The 8,214-nt window shown below is 49.1% G+C and overlaps 1 non-coding gene across 1 annotated transcript; it reads right to left on the bottom strand.

Annotated features, from left to right (window-relative positions):
- Nucleotides 1–7,099: 7,099 nt before the first annotated feature.
- Nucleotides 7,100–7,172, bottom strand: trnak-cuu (transfer RNA lysine (anticodon CUU)). The gene has a single exon. It is a non-coding gene; the product is annotated as a tRNA-Lys (tRNA).
- Between the last annotated feature and the right edge of the window lie 1,042 nt (nucleotides 7,173–8,214).

Raw genomic sequence — 8,214 nt, 5'->3', positions numbered from 1 at the left:
GTCCAGACCCATAACCAATATGTCGTCCTGAAAGACCACCGTGTGTGGTACCGACTTGAGTAGGCTCTCCATGTTTCTCTGGAAGATCGCTGCAGCCGACCGAATTCGAAACGGGCATCTGTTGTCGCTGAACAGTCCCTTTTGCGTGTTGATGCAGCTGAGGCGCTTAAAAGACTCCTCCAGCTCCTGCGTCAAGTAGGCCGAAGTCAGGTCAAGCTTGGTGACCGCCTTGCCTCCTGCCAGCGCGCAAAATAGGTCGTCTGTCTTAGGTAGCGGGTATTGGTCCTGTAGCGAGAAACGATTAATAGTTACTTTATAATCGCCGCAAACCCTGACAGTGCCATCACTATTGAGTACTGGAACAATCGGGCTGGCCCACTCGCTGAATTCCACTGAGGAGATGATGCCCTCGTGTTGCAGCCTGTCCAGCTCGATTTCCTCACTCTCCTCATCATGTGAGGTACCGCTCGCGCGTTGTGGTGAATGGATCGTGCCTCTGGGACCAAGTGGATCCGCACCTTCGCCCTGGAAAAGTTTCCAATGCCTGGCTCAGAAAGGGAAGGAAATTTGTTCAGAACCTGGGTACATAAGGCCTCATCGACATGTGATAGCGTTGGGATGGTATCCCAGTTCCAGCGGATTTTCCCCGCCAGCTCCTTCCAAGCAGTGTGGGGCCAGCGCCCGGGACAATCCAGAATGGCAGTTCGTGCACCGTGCCCTCGTAGGTGACCTTGACCATGGCGCTGCCCAGGACAGTTAAATGCTCTTTGGTGTACATTCTCAGTTTCATGTGGATGGGGCTTCGGGCTGCTCTGAATGCCTTGTTGCACCACAGTCTCTCAAACATCTTTTTACTCAGAATGGATTGGCTAGCGCCAGAGTCCAGTTCCATGGTTAGGGGTAAGACATTCAATTTTACATTTAGCATTATAGGTGGACATTTCGTCGAAAATGGTGCACCCCGTGTACTTCAGCATCTGCCTCCTCTCTCTGAGGCTCGAAATTGCTTGATCCACCATGGACCGATCTTCCTCTGCCACATGGTGGTTAGCAGCTTTTGCAGAGCTTGCCGCTCATTCGCAAGCTCGTTGGAGATGCCCCATTGTTCCACAGCTCTTGCAAACATACCCTTTGAAGCGGCATGAATAGGCTGAATGGAAGCCTGCACAACGCCAACAAGTTGTGAATTGCCTTGCACTCATTCTTTGTTAGGGACACTGAGTCATCTGGGTCACCTGAGGCCTGCTGGCAGTTGCAGACTCGTGGGTTCTGCCCTGTACATTTCTGCTCACAAACGCAGTTCCAGTTAATTTATGAACATTGCTAGAACTTGTGTGCTGAGAGATTTGTTTGGTGTTATCACTGGTGGACATAAATACCTGTGTTATCGCAATGGCCTTACTGAGGGTCGGTGTCTGTACAGCTAAAGTTTTTCGTAGGATGGTCTCGTGGCCAATGCCCAGTACAGCCTCTGAGCATTTGCTCCAGGTAGCCATAAAACTCACATTATCCTGCAAGTCGCCTTAGCTCCGCGATGTAACTCGCCACTTCCTGATCTTCAGATCGCTGGCACGTGTAGAACCGATACCTCGCCATAGCACGCTCTCCCTCGGGTTAAGATGCTCCCGAACCAGTGTACACTGCTCCTCATACGATTTGTCTGTGGGTTTCACCGGAGCCAGAAGATTCTTCATGAGACTGTATGTCTGAGCCCCACAGACTGTGAGGAGGACAACTCTCCTTTTTGCAGCACTTCCTTCTCCGTCCAGCTCGTTGGCTACAAAGTACTGGTTTAGCCATTCGACATAGGCTTCCCAGTCCTCACCTTCCGAGAACTTCTCCAGGATGCCCACAGTTTGCTGCAAGTTTGTGCTGGTTTCATATACTCGTCGCCAGTTATTGTGTTCCTAACACAGATGATGCTGCACATGGGAGGTTAAAGTAACAGTGACCTCAGTCTTTCATAAGACACTCCAGAGTGAGGAACTGGCCTTAGGGGCCGGCTTATATACAGTGGTCCCAAATGGTGCTGGGATCCCTTGGGACTTCAGGGGATGAGCTCCCTGGTGGCGGAACATGGGAGTGCATGCTTTACAGATTCACAACACATACGTTGCCTCAACTTTGATTTCTGCCATCATCCCTTGTGTTTAATCTTCGCCGCACCTCCGCCACGATCTCTCACCGTTCCTCCACCACGATCTCTCACCGTTCCTCCACCACGATCTCTCACCGTTCCTCCAGCACGAACTCTCACCGTTCCTGCACCACGATTTCTCACCGTTCCTCCGCCACGATCTCTCACAGTTCCTCCACCACGATCTCTCACAGTTCCTCCATCACGACCTATCACCGCTCCTCCACCACGATCTCTCACCATTCCGCCGCCATGATCTCGCACCGTTCCTCCACCACGACCTCTCACCGTTCCTCCACCACGATCTCTCACCGTTCCTCCACCACGATCTCTCTTCACTCCTCCACCACGAACTCTCACCGTTCCACCACCACGATCTCTCATCGTTCCTCCCCCACGACCTATCACCGCTCCTCCACCACGATCTCTCGTCACTCCTCCAACACGATCTCTCACCGTTCCTCCACCACGATCTCTCGCCGTTCCTCGACCAGGACCTCTCACCGTTCCTCCACCACGATCTCTCACCGCTCCTCCACCACGATCTCTCACTGTTCCTCCACACTGACCTTCCCGCTCCTCCGCTGTACCTCGGTCCCGCCGATGTTCCTGCCCACGCACCAAACGGCGACATGGGTTTTGATGACGTGCAGCAGAGCAGGTCTCCAGCCGTCCTGTTTAACCCTTGCCACTGGACCAAGGCCTCGCTCTGTCAATCCCCTGTGGTGGCTGTTGTGCAATGGTCACACCACGTTAAAACAATCCACCCACAGGCATCTTCCACCCTTTGATTGGAGTTCAGGACTGGAACATCGGGTCCTTCATTGAAACACCTGTGAACCCGTGTGGAATTAAGCCTTCCTCGGTCGAGGACCCGCCTATGATGATGATGATGATGATGTGTGGCTCCTTACCAAATGCCTGCTGGAAACCATCAGATTAAATCTAGTAAGACCCGTCCCTTGATTCAGTTTTCACTGACCTTGCCTGAGGAAGGCTGTATTGGCTTTGGAGGGAGCACTGTGTCGGTTTCCCAGAATGATACCTGGATTCCAAGGTTTAAATTAAGATATGAGATTACACCCACTGGAAATTAGAGGGTCGAGCAGTGATTTGATCAAAATTTTCAAGATAATAAGGGAACAGATAGAGTAGATAGAGTGAAATGATTCCCGCTGGTTGGGGAGTCCCAGACTAGTGGCCATAGTCTAAATATTAGAGCCAGATGTTTCAGGAGTGAAATTCGGAAACATTCCAACACACACATGGTGGGAGAGCTTTGGAACTCCCTGCTGCAAAGGGCAGTTGGTGCTGGGTCAGTTGTTCATTTTACATCGCATTTTGACCAAAGGTATTAAGGAACATGGGACAAAGGCGGGTATATGGAGTTTGCTCACAGACCAGCCATGATCATCTTTGAATGGCGGAACCGGCTCAAGGGGCTGAATGGGCCTCCTGCTGTTCCTGTGTAACAGGCTTGAGGGGCTGAATGGCCTCCTCCTGTTCCTGTGCAACAGGTTCTATGTCTGAATGGGCCTCCTCCTGTTCCTGTGTATCAGGCTCGAGGGGCTGAATGGGCCTCCTCCTGTTCCTGTGTAACAGGCTTGAGGGGCTGAATGGCCCCCTCCTGTTCCTGTGCAACAGGTTCGTGGGGCTGAATGGGCCTCCTCCTGTTCCTGTGTATCAGGCTCGAGGGGCTGAATGGGCCTCCTCCTGTTCCTGTGCAACATGCTCGAGGGGCTGAATGGGCCTAATCCTGTTCCTGTGTAACAGGATCAAGGGATTGAATGGGACTCCTCGTGTTCCTGTGCAACAGGCTCGAGGGACTGAATGGGCCTACTCCTGTTCCTGTGTAACAGGCTCAAGGGGCTGAATGGGCCTACTCCTGTTCCTGTGTAACAGGCTCAAGGGGCTGAATGGGCCTACTCCTCTTCCTGTGCAACAGGCTCGTGGGGCTGAGTGGGCCTACTCCTGTTCCTGTGTAACAGGCTCGTGAGGCTGAATGGGCCTACACCTCTTCCTGTGTAACAGGCTCGAGAGGCTGAATGGGCCTCCTCCTGTTCCTGTGTAACAGGCTCAAGGGGCTGAATGGGCCGCATCCTGTACCTGTGTGCAAGGTCTGGGAAACAAAGGGAGGTGATATGAGAAAACTTAAACGAAATGGTATTGTGTTAAAAGGGAAGCAGAAGGATTGAGTGATTTACACACAGAAATCTTTGCAGCTGGATAGATAAGTTGCTAAGTTGTTTAAAAAGAATACAGGGCCCTTGGCTTGAAATGTAGTGAAATAGAGGACACCAGCGAGGAAGTTATACCATACGTTTTCAATCCCGGTTTAGGCCTCAGTTGGAGAACTGTTTACAGTTCTGAGCACCACAATTTAGGAAGGATATCAAGGCATTGGAGAGAACGTAAGAAATATATAAGAAACATTTTCTATTGGTGTTGAAGACACAAACACAGGCATTCATCGAGAATCAACCTGCAGGTGACCACACACAGATTAAAGAGCCAGAGAGACTGACAGAATCGGGAAACACCGGCAAATAGACAAGAGATATTGACAAGGACTGAAAGCACTTTGCGATCAGAAAATTGACGGCCCAGCTGTGGTTAATGACACGGCTTTTGATGATTGATCTCCGTACAAGCCTTGAAATTCAGGAGAACCGGTTTCGTGGTTTGAAGCTCGAGATAAACCCACGGGGCGATGCCAACAGGCGCCTGGCAGCAATCAGCGACAGGAAGATGCAATTTATGCAAGCCCGGCTAGCTCAGTATGGAGAGTATAAGACTCTTAATCTCCGGGTTGTGGGATAGAGCCCTATGTTGGGTGAATTATTTTCCGTAAACTTTTATGGTGCTTTCCCAGGAAAACATCATAAATGAACCCATAATCTTCTTTTGCACAATGAAAGAAATGCGAACTGAGGGAGAGTTGATCATTTAATCATTTATTCTGTGCTCTGTATAAGAACACAAGAACCAGGAGCAGGAGTCGGCCATTTGGCCCTTCGAGCCTGCCTTCTTTTGCACTGAAACAAATTATAACCGTGTTTTTAAATGAGCAGTGCGAGATATTTAGAGGGCACATTTCAATGCTTCACAAAACCATTCCTTTCGCGACAGCCAACCAGGATCGGTTCTCAGTTTGAGAAGTAACTTTGATATCATTGTTTGCACTTGAAGTGGGGTCATTTTATTGAGTTCGATGGATGGCTCAAAGCACTTCAGAGTGGTGTCAAACAAATGAGTTTGCAATTAAAAACACTGAATGTCAGGAGTGGGATTTGAGCCCAAATTTCCAGAGGAGACTGTGAACTGAACACAGCACCTGAGACCGCTTGGCCATCCTGACTGGTAGAAGTTTCAGTTACAAGTTATTGCTCTGGAACGTTTCAGACCGGGCACTTGTTCAGTTTGACTGGAAGGCCCAGTGACCGGGATATCCACTCCCCCGGCGTTTTCCTGAGCCTGTGCTCGGTGTGTGGGGAGCTTTGGTCCGGATCCGAGATCGCTTGCATCATGTGACAATGCACCTCGGACTGCTCTTGTTCCATTTTATCGCACATTAGTTTTTGGTTCAAAAATAATATCAGAAGTGGGACATGAACCCACATCTCCAGAGGAGACAATGACGTGAACACAGAACGGCCATCTTGCCTATTAAGTGCTGTGTGTGGCTCCCTGCAGGTTGATTTTGAACCTTTGTGTCCTGTCACATGAAATAAATGAGGGCAGCAGGCGTATCGCTGCCTGACACCGTGGAAACAGTGAGACAGACATTGCATTGTGATCAGGTTTAATCACAGCAATATCTGCTGTCAGGAGCTGAAAAGGAGGAAGAGCTGAAAAAACACAAGAAAAAAGCTAAGAAATGTCAGCAATTGTGGTAAACTCTTTAATGTGTTTCCTGCTCGTTTCGTGGTGCGGTGCTCACAGAGGGAGCACAGATTCAGAAAGTAACTCTTTCATTCAAAATCTTTAAAATAATGACATGCAACTAATTAAACTGTGTGTCGGGGGATAGGGATGGATGAAGATTATTTGTTTTATTCCCCACTCATTAACCGACAGCGTTGTTTTGTAGAATTGCTACTGAGGGACAGTGGAAACTTCAATAACTGAACTTTAATTATTTAAGGATTTTGAATAATTGATGAAGTTTTCTCCCCTATCTTATTTTACTCACTCTGTATGTTGGAGACTGGTTTAAAATGTTCAGTGCTCATGCGACAAGGAACCTGGGGCGACTTTTGTTCAATTTATTTCACAGCAAAAATAGTCTCCAAAATAATGTTTCCACCCGTGCTCGAACCAGAGACCTTTCGCGTGTAAGGCTAACGTGATAACCACTACACTACAGTTAAAGTAATCTAAAGTATAAAACGAGAGCTTTAACCTACAGAGCTGGCCGATACTTCAGGAGGTGGTTTAACGAGAATAGAATGATGGTGCTATATTTCGGAAGGCTGTGAGTTTGGCAGGAATTGATCTCGTGTTTCACAGACTTTACATATCGGAACAGGAGATGGCCATTTAGCAGCGAGTGGTGAGGATCTGGAATTCACGGCTTGAAAGGGCGGTGGAGGCAGACTCAATTTTATCTTTCAGACGGGAGTTGGATATGGGTCTGAAGGAAAAACAATTGCAGAGCTACAGAGAAAGAGCGGGTGAGTGGGACTCGCTGAGAGTCGGCACGGGCTCGATTGGCCGAATGGCCTTCCGTGCTGTAACCATTCCATGATACGATAAGTTAGTGGCACATTTCATAGTGTGGGTGGGAGCACAGCATTGCAAAGGGACATGGATTGAGTCGGCAAAACTAGAGGCATCTGATTCAGGAGATTCGTGGCGCGGTGAAATTTCGGAGTTCAATGACTTGAAAGGAACATTTTTGTTTTGTGCCGTTTCGGTCAGAGGTTTTCCATGAAAGCAACATTAAATGAAAAAAAATACAATCGCCCAACGTGGGGCTCGAACCCACGACCATGAGATTAAGAGTCTCATGCTCTACCGACTGAGCTAGCCAGGCTTCTGTCCAACGCAGGTTTTTATCACTCATTGCAGCCAGGCGCCTGTTGGCTCCGCCCCAGATGTTGAATCTTGCTGTTGAAGAACTGCCAGGGTCTTCTTGAATGGTGGACCAGGCTCGAGGGGACGAATAGCCAACTCCGGCCCCGAATCCTTACGTGTTTATGATTAGCTCCTTCAGGGTAAACGAGCCAAAGAAGTACAGCGGAAACGTTACAAGGACACCCCCAAAGTCTCCCTGGTAAAGTGCGACATCACCACTGACACCTGGGAGACCCTGGCCGCAGACCGCGCGAGGTGGAGAAAGTCCATTCGGTAGGGCGTTGAGCTCTTTAAGTCTCGACGCAAGGAGCATGAAGAGACCAAGCGCAGGCAGCGGAAGGAGCACGCGGCAAACCAGTCCACCGACCCCTTCCCTCGACGTATGTCTGTCCCACCTGTAACAGGGTCTGTGGCTCTCCTATCGGACTGTTCAGCCATCAAAGGACTCACATTTGGATGGAAGCAAGTCCTCCTCGATCCCGAGAGACTTCCTCTGATGGTGTCTGTGATTTGCGGTACACTGCGGAAACATCTCCACTTTCAGCACCAGATTACCAGAATTAAACCCAATGGCATCGGCACAAAAGCTCTTCATCTGCTCAGAGCAAAATATATCATATGACAATAGAATTTTATGAATTAATTAATGATGTTTAAATCAATGGTTCTTTTTTTTTGCATAGGAGATGCATAAAGATGTGTAAAATAGATGAACTATTTTTTTATAAGGTTTTGAATTAAAAGTACAATTTCCCTGACCGCGAATCGAACCGGGGCCGCGGCGGTGAGAGCGCTAAATCCTAACCACTAGACCATCAGGAAACCCAGTTTGGACACAGAAGCAGTGGTTTTGTCGAGGTTCACATCGCGCAGCTCCGTAACACACGACTCTGTGCTCGACGGGCTGTTACGAGGGACAAACACATCACCTGTTGCTGGAGGGCTATCAACTCAATCAAAGTGACCACGACGTGATTTGAACAAGTAACCTTCGGATCTGA

This window comes from Pristiophorus japonicus, unplaced genomic scaffold (genome assembly GCF_044704955.1).
Source record: "Pristiophorus japonicus isolate sPriJap1 unplaced genomic scaffold, sPriJap1.hap1 HAP1_SCAFFOLD_70, whole genome shotgun sequence".
Lineage (NCBI taxonomy): Eukaryota > Metazoa > Chordata > Chondrichthyes > Pristiophoridae > Pristiophorus > Pristiophorus japonicus.
This window is presented reverse-complemented; position numbering and strand designations above follow the sequence as displayed.